The following is a 13,959-nucleotide window of genomic DNA, read 5'->3' as shown; positions in this document are numbered from 1 at the left end:
ATAATGTGCATGAACTCGCCAAAGGTGGGAGCTCACATAAAGTGTAAGGCTTACCAAAGAGGATGGTTGAAGCTGAGCATTGCTTTTAGAGTTGGTCAAAATTTTATTAGCAGTTACTAAGTATAAGTAAATACCAACCCAATTAAGAAGTATAACAAAAGTAACAACATCACCTGCGATGCAATGCATATGACAGTTTGAATTTAGTTCCATAAATTAATCATGTGAGTGTCCGAGCCGCTCATGACCGTGAGCACGGCTAGTATACCAGTTTTACACTCTGCAGAGGTTGCGCATCTTTACCCACAAGTCGTGTTACCCATCTGCCAAGAGACGGCCAATCCCATACACCTCTACCGAGGAGGCGAGGCAGGGTAACACTACGAGGCCTTTACAAAGTTCCACTAGCTTCAGAAATCCCGCTACAGTTTATAGGAAGCTCCAGTGCAGGGTTCTTGCCTGACCGCCATCGCAGCAAAATCAGCCCAAGGACCTCCCTACACTGACCACTCCCCTACTGCCCTTGCCCTTTCGGGTAAGGAAGACCTCCACTAGCTTTCCTAGTTAATCAGCCAAGGGCGTCCCATTAAACCCTTGTGGTAGCACTGTTTTCCCGGGTGGTTCTCCATGTTCCAATTAACATAATGATCTTATCATGAACAGTAAATAATAACTGATAATAAAAGATAATCATGAATAAAATGTATCTCTATACCCAAAACCACATAAAGCAATAGCAGGTACTACCCGAAAATCCAGTGGTGAACAAGGTATAAAGATAGTCAAACTAGGGTAACCTATTGGGTCCCATCAAAATTAACCTATGCAGATCATTATGATTAATCAGAACATGGCTGGGTAAAAAGAAGTGATCAAGGGCACAACTTGCCTGGGACTTGAGATTCCAGGTACCAACTTGCTCTTCAGATGACACGTGTCCTCACGCTAGTCGTAGCATTACAAACAAACAGTGTATAGGCAAAATTAACATTACACCAAACATAAGGATAAATTGTATAATTATGATCTACGCGTTGCTACAAGATCGTAGAAACAAGAACCACTAAATTCAGAGCTACGGATATTGAGTTATGAATTTCTGAAATCATTTAGCACCTAGAATAGATTAATTCAATTGAGCAATTTTAATTCAAGTTTCATGGTTAAACAAAGGTACTAGGTGATAAAAAATATTAATACAAAATTATTGTAACTAGAATGACTCAATTTGGAGTTAAAATGAATTAACTATGAATTTCCTAAGTTTGGGATATTATTTTGCATTAAAAAGAATTTCTGAATTAAATCTAATAGTTTTCTGAGTTACTTGGACTGCGGCTACTATTTAACAGAAACCCAGGGGGTTCTGCGCAAAAGACACCAAGACTCAGAACTCCCACAGTGTGGACTGCGGGTTAATTCAAACATTTGCCAAGGTCTCTTTAGCAATTGAGTCAAGCGAAGAGGTATCGGTGAACCCAGGCCGTTGGATCAAAACCACACGGCCCAGATTAGAGGGTTATAAATCTGAACCGGTACGCGATATCTGCCCTCGGATCGGAGATATGCGGCCATGATTTAAAGCACTATAAACGGCTATGATGCCCCTACACGGGATCCGACGGCACGGATCCGCTTGGCGAAAAGGTATGCGATCGAATACATCTAACCGTGCGCTGCGCATCCAATGGCCGCGAACAGCTGCCCCGATCCCCCCTGCCCGGCGACGGCACAGTCGCACCGCCACGGCGGCGCCATCGCCGGCGACCAATCCCCGAGCCATTTGGGTGCTAAAACTTCTATCCAAAGTTGAATACGAGTAGCCAGAACGATAGGATATGCGTGGGAGGGGTGTTCACCAGTGATTATGGATCGTGCAGGCGTGTCGACGATGCGCGGCAGATCCTTGGCGGTGGTGAAGCAACGGCGAGGAATTCGCCCGATTCCGATGCCCCGCAACCCCCGTCAAGGCCATCAACACGATCCCAGGGCCCCGCGCAGCACCCCAGTCGCGCGCCGAAGTCCTAACCACGACGCTAAGAGGTCTGCGACGGCGGCGCCCTACTTTCCTCCGCTGTGCGCGCAAAATCTCACACCGCAAGGCGCTGACGGCTCAAGTTCAGGTGATGGCATGCGGGCGCAGTGTGCCTTTATCCCCCCCGAACCGGCGGAGTCGGAGTCGTGGCTTTGCAGTTCCGGGAGAAGGGGAAGGAGTTCCGCGCTCTGCGCTCGGGCCGTTGGCTCCGCCCACGGCGCGAATTTCTCGCGAGGGAGACGACCCGGTGAAAGAGGACCCACATGGCGGAGACCCGCAGTAGCCGAGGCGCTAAAGCGACCAGCTGACCGGGCGGGGGTCGGGAAGTGCGCGCGAGCTGGTCAAACCTCCGACGACGTCGCGGCGGTCGTTGCGCGTGAGTTCGGTAAAATCCGTGGGGGAAGGTGGGAGACGACTGACTCGCTAGGTCCACACACCAGAGAAGGAAAGGAACCGAGAGCGAGAGAAATTGACTGGCCACTGGGCCCGTATGGCAGTGGAGAAATGGTTCAAACGGCGCGCAATGCCGATGCCGCTGACATGTGGGGTCTATGGTGCAGTGAGGTCCGCGCGCGCACCCGCCACCAGACGACCCGGGTCCACAAATCAGTCGCGGAACGCGCGCGGTTTCTTCTGTGGGCACTGCGGAACGGAAAAACGCTATGGGCCGAAAATGAGGCAGTCGGCCCAAGTGGTTCTTTAATTCTTTTCCTTTTTTTATCTTTTCTTCCTATTTTCTTTTCTTCCTTTCTAGGTTTAAATTTTGAGTTTGAATTTTGAAGTCAATCTTGTGCTACATTAATCTTTATTACTTTTGTGAAGTTAAGAATACCAATTCTTGAAATATAATTATATCATTTATATTCTTATATCATTTCTCTCCTTCTTATTTATAAAGCCCTACTTCCCATTTAGGGTTTAATTCAACTTCTAATAATTATTATCTTACTGTTTTTATTTAATGCACAAACATGTAACTCCAACATGATGCATATATTTTTTTTATCTTGGAATCATTTGTTTTGATTAATCCCTCTTAGTTACATGTATGCTCTTTTCATGATGCAAATAAGGCACATAAACTGAGGAGATCTCTCTATTATTCTTTGTATACAACTTTGAGTATTACAGGGTGAGGCCTTGCGCATCCAGGGAGAGCGGAATGGGGTTGCGCCAAACCAAAACTGGCAGACCCCGTACCTGCAATATCTCCACCGAGGAGAGCTACCCCTCGACAAGGCCGAAGCTCGGCGACTGGCTCGACGCGCCAAGTCGTTCGTCTTACTAGGTGATGAAAAGGAGCTCTAGCACCGCAGCCCCTCAGACATCCTCCAACGATGCATATCTGTCGCCGAAGGACAGGAGCTATTGCAAGAAATACGCTCGGGGGCTTGCGGTCACCACGCAGCACCTCGAGCCCTCGTCGGAAACGCCTTCCGACAAGGTTTCTATTGGCCAACCGCGGTGGCCGACACCATTAGGATTGTACATTCCTGCCAAGGGTGTCAATTCTATGCAAGACAGACGCACCTGCCCGCTCAGGCCCTGCAGACAATACCCATCACCTGGTCGTTTGTCGTGTGGGGTCTTGACCTCGTCGGTCCCTTGCAGAAGGCACCCGGGGCTTTTCGCACCTGCTGGTCGCCATCGACAAATTCTCCAAGTGGATCGAGGTCCGACCCCTAACCAGCATCAGGTCCGAGCAGGTGGTGGCGTTCTTCACAAACATCATCCATCGCTTTGGGGTCCCGAACTCCATCATCACCGACAATGGCACGCAGTTCACTGGGAAGAAGTTCCTGGACTTCTACGAGGACCGCCACATCCGTGTGGACTGGGCCGCCGTAGCTCACCCCATGACGAATGGGCAGGTGGAGCGTGCCAACGGTATGATTCTGCAGGGACTTAAACCGAGGATCTACAACGACCTCAACAAATTCGGCAAGCGGTGGATGAAGGAGCTACCCTCGGTGGTCTGGAGTCTGAGGACGACGCCGAGCCAAGCCACAGGTTTCTCGCCGTTATTTTTAGTCTATGGGGCCGAGGCTATCTTACCCACAGACTTAGAATACGGTTCCCCGAGGACAAAGGCGTACGACGACCGAAGCAACCAGACCAGCCGAGAAGGCTCACTGGACCAGCTCGAAGAAGCTCGGGACGTGGCCTTACTACACTCGGCACGGTATCAGCAGTCTCTGCGACGCTACCACGCCCGAAGGGTCCGGTCCCGAGGCTTCCAGGTGGGAGACCTGGTACTTTGACTGCGGCAAGACGCCCGAGGGTGCCACAAGCTTACTCCTCCCTGGGAAGGGCCGTTCATCATCGCCAAGATTTTGAAGCCCGGAACATACAAGCTGACCAACGATCAAGGCGAGGTCTACAGCAACGCTTGGAACATCCAACAGCTACGTTGCTTCTACCTTTAAGATGTTTCAAGTCGTTCATATACCTCGTTTTTTCTTTACATACACAAATAAAGTCTAACCGTCAAGGAAGGATCAGCCTTGCCTCGGCAAAGCCCGACCCTCCCTCGGGGGCTAGAAGGGGGGAACCCCCTCTGCGTCAAAATTTTCCTCGGAAAAGACTTTTACTAGAACGTCTTTCACGCTTTTCGACTGCTTCGATAGCGGGATCCTAAAAACGACGAGAGTACACGTAAGCGGCAAGGCCGAATGAACCGAGGGACTCCTACGCCTCCGGGATAAGGATACCTCACTCATCACCTTCCGTGAAAAGTAACTCACGCTCGAACGAGGGATTCTGTTGTAACACCCCAGGTGTTTATATTCTGCTCGACAACGAGTACGGATTTAAGCACGCAATATCAGTGGATAAAACGGATTTTAAATTTTAATCATCTTCGCCTATCGCGATTTTAATATCGCATCTGTTTCATCTATCGCGAGTGCGACGTCGTTTTTGTTTTTATCTGTCCGGGCTCTTCCGAAATTTTCGTGATGTTCGGAACGTAGTTGTTCCGAAAATCGGTGCGTCCGGTGATTATTTAAATTTATCGCTCGCGCGAATCCGAAATTTGGAAGCTCGATCCACCGTTGCGATCCGTGTCCCAAATAAATTATTTATAATTTAATGACTAAAATACTCGGTGCAAAATAATTTGGATCGCAATCTCGATGTTGCATCGATATCGCACGTTATTTCGCGATATGTCGAGTCTTGTGTCTGCTAAAAAATTAATTGATTATACGAGTACGAAATAGTACGTCCTCGACGTTTATAAACTGGACCATGCTCGCTACCCGAGAAATCGTGCGTAGAGTTATTAGTCGAATGTTCGGATGGCGGGCAAAATTCATCTAAATTTAACTCAAACAAAGGCAAAATTAAAATTAATCGATTAAGGCAAATTAGAAACGTCCCTAAATATTTTGCTCTTATGCGCGGTCTCTACGAATTCGGTAGACACTAATAAGGGCAGACTGTTTAAATAAAATGAACCCAAACTAAATGAAACCAAAACAACGATTAGCCGAATCAGTTTCCTATTCCAAAATCCGAGAGAATAATAACATATTCGGACAGCATTTTGATCCTATCTATTTGCATCTTACTCAGATCCGAGTTACTAAACATGGATATATATGTATTTTTTAAGAAGAAAAAGAAATAAAGAAATAGAAAATATCTCCTATCAGCCACCGAAGGCCATTGATACTTTCTTCTTCACCGTACGTGGATATCAGTCCACGCTCAGCCATTCCTATCTCCAAGCGCCGCTCATCTGTTGATCTCTGCCTCCAACAAGGAACCCTAAAGGGTCCTCTACCCTAAATATAGAGTATCAAATGGTTCTCTACGTTCTCCAGCAGCGTCCTCTAAACGGTCCTCTAAATTTAGAGAACGCTGCTGGATTCTCTATATATAGAGTTTTTCTAAACGGTCATCTATCAATTTCAATACTTTAAATAATCGATTTAGCAAAACTAAAATATTTACAATACATTTTAGAGTATGACAAATATGTATGTACAAAAAAAATAAAATAAAAAATATCTCTAATATAGGTATTTGAGTATAGAGGACGTGATTTAGAGGACGTTGTTGGAGAGAAAGAAGATATAGAGGATAAAATATTTTAGAGAAGACTGTAAAGGACGAATATAGAGGATGAATATAGAGGACATTGCTGGAGACAGTTAACATCCCAAACCGCCGTTCTCTCTCCGTGGATATTTCTTTGCGTGCGGGCATCTCCAGCCGCCCAGCCGCTCTCCATCTTCCTTCTCGGCAATCCCCTCTGCTCCGTCTTCCTCTGCGCGCGCGTCTGTGTTTTGCGCCGCGTCCTCAGCTCTAGGCCATGGCGCACTCCCGCTCCAGCTTGCCTCTGCTCAGAGCTCCTTCCTTCCCCTCCCATGGCGTCCTGGCCCCTGCTCGGATTGGTCAAGCTCGCGTGCGATTCACATGATGCGCGCTATGCTTCTTGGTCGCCATGGCGCTCGCCCTTGCGAGCGAGCTCTATGGTCTCCCTGCTCTCTCGCGGCGTCCTGCTGGCCGGCGCTTGGACTGCGCCCAAGCTCCTCCATGTCGCGCTCCTTTCTCTCTCTCTCTCGAGTCTCTGTACCGCGCCCTGGCGTCTGCGCCCGACGAAGCTCCCAGCTCAAGCTCCTTCCTGCTCCGCGCCATGGCGGCTCCTAGTCCCTGGTTGCTCCTCCGGCCGAGTTCTCTGTTTTTTCTTCTCCCAGTTTTCTGCGCTCGCCGAGCAACCTCCATGGCCGGATCTCCCTGCTCCTCGCTGCTCGCCCCAAGCTCTCAGCCATGGCCGTCGAGTCCCCTGTTCCCATGGCCGATCTCGGTTCTGTTTGTCGCGACAGCCGACTCTGCTGCTTGCTCCCCTGCGCGCCGTGCTCCTCTGCTCTCTGTCTGTGCGCGTGCTGTGCTCGACGTCTTCCCATGGCGCTCGACTGTTGGCCGTGCCGTGGAGCCAGCGCGCTCGGTCCTGCCTATCTCGTAGTGTTTGGATTCAGCGCAGCTCGTGTCCTATTTTCTGCTTGCCAGCATGTTCTCTCGGCTCGCTTGGTCTGAATTCCCATCGCGTCGTCGATCTTGCCAAGTATCGTCGTTCATCGTCGTGCTGTGCGTGCAACAGCCCTGAGTCTATGTCGCCCCGGCCTTGTTGTCGACATCGTTCGCCGTAGCTCAGCTTGCTAGTTCGTCGTGTCGCGTCGTGTGCCGATATTCTCTCCCGGCAGGCCTCGCCGTCGACGATGTTCAAGTGATTGTTTGGCTCCTCGCATCCCACCTATTCAATAAAACACCCAAATCCATAGACTGTCGAGACACTGCTGTCATACGCAGTTGTCTCCGTCATTTGCGTCAGCTCGCCAGACCTACAGCTCCATATATGTCATTCTCCCGTATCGTCGTCGAGCCCGGCGAACCTTGTTCTTCTCTGCTCGATCTCGTCGAACCACGAATCCCGGACTTTAGACAAAAATAAGCGAGGTCCCTGTGCATCGCTTATCAAGTACTCGGTCGAAGACTTCAATCGAAGATCGTCGTCATTCCGTGCGTCATCGAGGAATCCCAAGGATCGGATGAAGACGAAGCTAGCAGCGCGATATTCCCCAAGCGCTCGACAAATTGCCTGAATCGGAAAATCGCTACCGATCTCGTGGATTCATGTCAGCTGTGGAAACGGTAAGCTGATAAATTATTCATAATAGTTCGATCAGTGCATAAATTAATGTGCTAGTGCGCTGCTTATTTAGGTGCTCAATAAATTGCGTAAGTCACGAAACTCTCGTCGACTTCGCAGTTCTTGCGATTATCGAGCCAGGTTCAGTTACAGTGAGTTATTTCGCTATTTCGGTCAATTAGCGGAATTAGTGTACCGAGTAGAATATGAGTAGGCCTGTGTGATGATAAAATATTTTAATCACTTCTATAGACGTATATATATATATATATATTTACGATAAAGAAATGTTTGAGTAATTGTTGACATGAAAAACATGTGAGGAGTAAAATAAAATTAAAATAGTTCTGTGGGAGCGATGTAGTATAATTTATAAAACGAGGGATAAGTTTAGAATTTAATTAATTAGCTGATAAGTTGTGTTAGGCTAATCATATTAAATGTGTATAATTTGTTGTTTCATGATGTTTGCGATAGGTTCGAGAAGCGTAATTATTGTGCTTAGTCATACGTCGATAACTAGTATTTTCGTATAAAATTGTTCAACGCCTCGCCGCTAGGTGTTTAATTCGCTATTGCAAGCACTATTTAGGTTTGCGATATTCCTATCTATATGCATTCATGTGCATAATGTGCATTTCATTCAGGTACGTGAATTAACCACGTGATGTGGAGAACCATAACTGAGTCGACCACAAGATGGTGCTGATGAACGAAACTGAAGGTGGACAGATGAAACAAGTATCAGAACAAAAGATGGTCGTCAAGTGGACGTCACCTAACAAACACTAACGTAGTGTTTATTCCAGGCAAGCTCCGGTGCATACAACCCCTTCCTTGTGTTTTTAAATAATTTTTGCACACTTTAAGTCTAGTGAATATGCATTAGGTTTATAGGAGTTGCTTGGAAACCCTTTGATGCATTGCCTACCTTGATATCCATACCTTTATAGATACTTCTGGTGAAGTATCAAAATATGATTTACAAAAGTGCTTAGCCCTGCTTAGATCTTGTGGATAGAGGTTGTCTTTTGCATTAATGCCTAGCTCAGGGGTTATCCTCAGGAAAGATGGCTTCTACCTGCAAGAATATTTTCATTAAGAGCGTGGTGGGATTTTACTGCAAAGTTCCCTTTGATGCTCTTTTCATACTAAGGAACACAAACAATCCTAAGGATGGAAGTACTTAAATCGGGACTTGGGCTAGGAACAGGTGATGCTCCGCCCAAGTTAGTTAAGGATTGGATGCGTATGTAGGCCTGTTGATCAAGGACTATCTTAACTAACCACATGCCCTGGAAATGGGAAAGGGTAAGCTTGAACCATTCCATACATGAAAAGACAATCGCGCACTGGGAGTGGAGAGATGGCGAGAGTGGCACATACCCTCCTAGCAAAGGATCGCCTAAAAGGGGTGGTGTGCTCTCGGGTGGCGCGGACCTGTTCATGCAGTGGAGGATCCATGGGAATGGTAGACATGCAAGGTTTACGAGAAACATATGTCGTGTGGTTAGAGATCCTCAGCTGAGTAAATCGATTCCGATCGCCGTTATATCCCCGGAGAGTGGAGACTTGATCGTTGCCCTGCAACCTAAGTCAGGATGTGAACCTCATGAATAAAAATGATGTTGTATTGATGAGATGGTGAAATTAGACCAGATGCAAACAGAGTCTATTAATATTTAATCTGGCATTAAAATATTGAAAGTAAGGACTCACTTTAGTAAGCTAATTTTGCAAAAGTATCTAAGTTATTCTTGCTAAAGCCTCTCCTTGATTCAAAAATCCAGCATATCCTTGAGAGTCTTTTCTTTAGTCGGGTAAGTCTTGCTGAGTAATTCCATACTCAGGGTTTTATTCCCTGTTGTTTTTCAGGTTATAGTTTTGTGCTGCTGTTGATGGTGTTAAGTGCCGGTGGGCTCGGCCTTCTTATATAAGTATACCCCGTCTTTATCTTCTTATTGAGGATGGTCACTTAAGCTAGCATATATTTCAAACTTATAAACAATTTATAACAGTTCAAAGTTATTCCTTTGAATCACTTTTTGTAATCACTCTGATCATGTACATTATAAAACTTGATGTAACATGTAAAATTTAGTAATAAGATTTCCACTGAAAAAATGTTGGTGTGTGATTTGTGTTTACTTAATCCCGCGGTTCTGGTTGTAAGTGGTTTATCCGATGTCCTTGGGGCAATCGGACGGATCCTGTTAAGTTATCTGGTGCACATGCATAACAGTCTGAGGTCTTTGAGACAAGGACAGGTACATGTGGGCCCAATAACTTGGGAGGTTCTGCCACAGCGCACCGGGGCTTGCCTGGAATAAACACTACGTTAGTGTTTGTTAGGTGACGTCCACTTGACGACCATCTTTTGTTCTGATACTTGTTTCATCTGTCCACCTTCAGTTCCGTTCATCAGCACCAGCTTGTGGTCGACTCAGTTATGGTTCTCCACATCACGTGGTTAATTCACGTACCTGAATGAAATGCGTTATGCACATGAATGCATATAGATAGGAATATCGCAAACCTAAATAGTGCTTGCGATAGCGAATTAAACACCTAGCGGCGAGGCGTTGAACAATTTTATACGAAAATACTAGTTATCGACGTATGATTAAGCACAATAATTACACTTCTCGAACCTATCGCAAACATCATGAAACAACAAATTAGACACATTTAATATGATTAGCCTAACACAACTTATCAGCTAATTAATTAAATTCTAAACTTATCCCTCGTTTAATAAATTATACTACATCGCTCCCACAGAACTATTTTAATTTTATTTTACTCCTCACATGTTTTTCATGTCAACAATTACTCAAACATTTCTTTATCGTAAATATATATATATATATATATATATATATATATATATAGAAGTGATTAAAATATTTTATCATCACATAGGCCTACTCATATTCTACTCGGTACACTAATTCCGCTAATTGACCGAAATAGTGAAATAACTCACTATAACTGAATCTGGCTCGATAATCGCAAGAACTGCGAAGTCGACGAGAGTTTCATGACTTGCGCAATTTATTGAGCACCTAAATGAGCATCGCACTAGCACATTAAATGCACCGATCGAACTATTCTGAATAATTTATCAGCTTACCGTTTCCACAGCTGACATGAATCCACGAGATCGGTAGCGATTTTCCGATTCAGGCAATTTGTCAAGCGCTTGGGGAATATCGCTGCTAGCTTCGTCTTCATCCGATCCTTGGGATTCCTCGATGACGCACGAAATGACGACGATCTTCGATTGAAGTCTTCGACCGAGTACTTGATAAGCGATGCATAAGGACCTCGCTTATTTTTGTCTAAAGTCCGGGATTCGTGGTTCGACGAGATCGAGCAGAGAAGAACGAGGTTCGCCGGGCTCGACGACGATACGGGAGAGTGACATATATGGAGCTGTAGGTCTGGCGAGCTGACGCAAGTGACGGAGACAGCTGCGTATGGCAGCAGTGTCTCGACAGTCTATGGATTTGGGTGTTTTATTGAATAGGCGGGATGCGAGGAGCCAAACAATCACTTGAACATCGTCGACGGCGAGGCCTGCCGGGAGAGAATATCGGCACACGACGCGACACGACGAACTAGCAAGCTGAGCTACGGCGAGCGGTGTCGACAACAAGACCGGGGCGACATAGACTCAGGGCTGTTGCACGCACAGCGCGACGACGAACGACGATACTTGGCAAGATCGACGACGCGATAGGAATTCGGGCCAAGCGAGCCGAGAGAACACGCTGGCAAACACGAGCTGCGCTGAATCCAAACACTACGAGATAGGCAGGACTGAGCGCGCAGGCTCCACGGCACGGCCAACAGTCGAGCGCCATGGGAAGACGTCGAGCACAGCACGCGCGCAGACAGAGAGCAGAGGAGCACGACGCGCAGGGAAGCAAGCAGTAGAGTCGGCTGCCGTGACAAACAGAACCGAGATCGGCCATGGGAACAGGGGGACTCGACGGCCATGGCTGAGAGCTTAGGGCGAGCAGCGAGGAGCAGGGAGATCCGGCCATGGAGGTTGCTCGGCGAGCGCAGAAAACTGGGAGAAGAAAAAACAGAGAACTCAGCCGGAGGAGCAACGAGGGACTAGGAGCCGCCATGGCGCGGAGCAGGAAGGAGCTTGAGCTGGGAGCATCGTCGGGCGCAGACGCTAGGGCGCGGTACAGAGACTCGAGAGAGAGAGAAAAGGGCGCGACATGGAGGAGCTTGGGCGCAGTCCAAGCGCCGGCCAGCAGGACGCCGCGAGGGAGCAGGGAGACCATAGAGCTCGCTCGCAAGGGCGAGCGCCATGGCGACCAAGAAGCATAGCGCGCATCATGGGAATCGCACGCGAGCTTGACCAATCCGAGCAGGGGCCAGGACGCCATGGGAGGGGAAGGAAGGAGCTCCGAGCAGAGGCAAGCTGGAGCGGGAGTGCGCCATGGCCTAGAGCTGAGGACGCGGCGCAAAACACAGACACGTGCGCAGAGGAAGACGGAGCAGAGGGGATTGCCGAGAAGGAAGATGGAGAGCGGCTGGGCGGCTGGAGATCCCCGCACGCAAAGAAATATCCACGGAGAGAGAACGACGGTTTGGGATAAGATCAACAGATGAGCGGCGCTTGGAGATAGGAACGGCTGAGCCTGAGCGTGGACTGATATCCACGAACGGTGAAGAAGAAAGTATTAACGGCCTTCGATGGCTGATAGGAGATATTTTCTATTTCTTTCTTTTTTCCTTCTACAAAAGAATACATATATATCTATGTTTAGTGACTCAGATCTGAGCAAGATGCAAATAGATAGAATCAAAATGCTGTCCGAATATGTTATTATTCTCTCGGATTCTGGAATAGGAAACTGATTCGGCTAATCGTTGTTTTGGTTTCATTTAGTTTGGGTTCATTTTATTTAAACAGTCTGCCCTTATTAGTGTCTACCGAATCCGTAGAGACCGCGCATAAGAGCGAAATATTTAGGGACGTTTCTAATTTGCCTTAATCGATTAGTTTTAATTTTGCCCTCGTTTGAGTTAAATTTAGATGAATTTTGCCCGCCATCCGAACATTCGACTAATAACTTTACGCACGATTTCTCGGGTAGCGAGCGTGGTCCAGTTTATAAACGTCGAGGGCATACTATTTCCTACTCGTATAATCAATTAATTTTTTAGCAGACACAAGACTCGACATATCGCGAAATAACGTGTGATATCGACGCAACATCGAGATTGCGATCCAAATTATTTTGCACCGAATATTTTAGTCATTAAATTATAAATAATTTATTTGGGACACGGATCGCAACGGTGGATCGAGCTTCCAAATTTTGGATTCGCGCGAGCGATATTTTTAAATAATCACCGGACGCACCGATTTTCGGAACAACTACGTTCCGAACATCACGAAAATTTCGGAAGAGCCCGGACAGATAAAAACAAAAACGACGTCGCACTCGCGACAGATGAAACAGATGCGATATTAAAATCGCGATAGACGAAGATGATTAAAATTTAAAATCCGTTTTATCCACTGATATTGCGTGCTTAAAATCCGTACTCGTTGTCGAGCGGAATATAAACACCTGGGGTGTTACATCTGCTGCCGAACAAGTCCTAACGCTTGAAAACTTTTCTGCCAGAATGACTTTCGTGCCGTTTCGACTGCTTTGATAGCAGAACCCTAAAAACGACGAGAGTATACATAAGCGACAAGGCCGACCGAGCCGAGGGACTCCTACGCCTCCGAGATACGGATACCTCACTCATCACCTTCCGCGAAAAGTAACTCACGCTCGGACGAGAGACTGTGCTACCAAACAAGCCTAAACACACGAAATAAGAGGAAAGAAACCACAGCTTTATAATCCGGCGTTAAAATGTTTAGGCCCCAGCGGCCGCAAAAAAACATACGCATACTACAGACAAACTGTTCTTGCAGGTTCAGACATCGGCAGGGGGAGCAGCAGCACCCTTGGCGACGTTTCCACCCTCGGCGGGACCTAGCCCAGCCTCGGACGACGATACGGGCGGAAGGATCTCCACCCCAAGGGAGGACGCCAGCACCGCGCTTGGGCCCCCACGGCCAGGTTCTCCGCAAGGGTTCCGGCCCGAGCGGACGCCTCGGCTGGCCGCTCTGTAGCCTCAGCCAGCTGTCCCACGAGGACCTCAGCCCGGCTCATGGCCTCAGCAGCGTGACTCCGGGGTTGGTCCCGCTAGCGGACGACCTGGCCAAGCTCCAGCCGCCGCTGCTGCA

At 47.5% G+C, this 13,959-nt stretch overlaps 1 long non-coding RNA gene across 1 annotated transcript; it reads left to right on the top strand.

The window, feature by feature from the left end:
• Window positions 1-6,233: 6,233 nt before the first annotated feature.
• LOC118473313 (uncharacterized) lies at window positions 6,234-9,826 on the top strand. Its single transcript, XR_004852640.1, has 2 exons — window positions 6,234-7,693; window positions 8,339-9,826. It is a non-coding gene; the product is annotated as an uncharacterized lncRNA (long non-coding RNA).
• The last annotated feature ends 4,133 nt before the right edge of the window (window positions 9,827-13,959 follow it).

This window comes from Zea mays, chromosome 9 (genome assembly GCF_902167145.1).
Source record: "Zea mays cultivar B73 chromosome 9, Zm-B73-REFERENCE-NAM-5.0, whole genome shotgun sequence".
Taxonomy (NCBI): domain Eukaryota; kingdom Viridiplantae; phylum Streptophyta; class Magnoliopsida; order Poales; family Poaceae; genus Zea; species Zea mays.
Note: the sequence above shows the minus strand (reverse complement) of the source record. Positions and strands in the feature narration are given on the sequence as shown.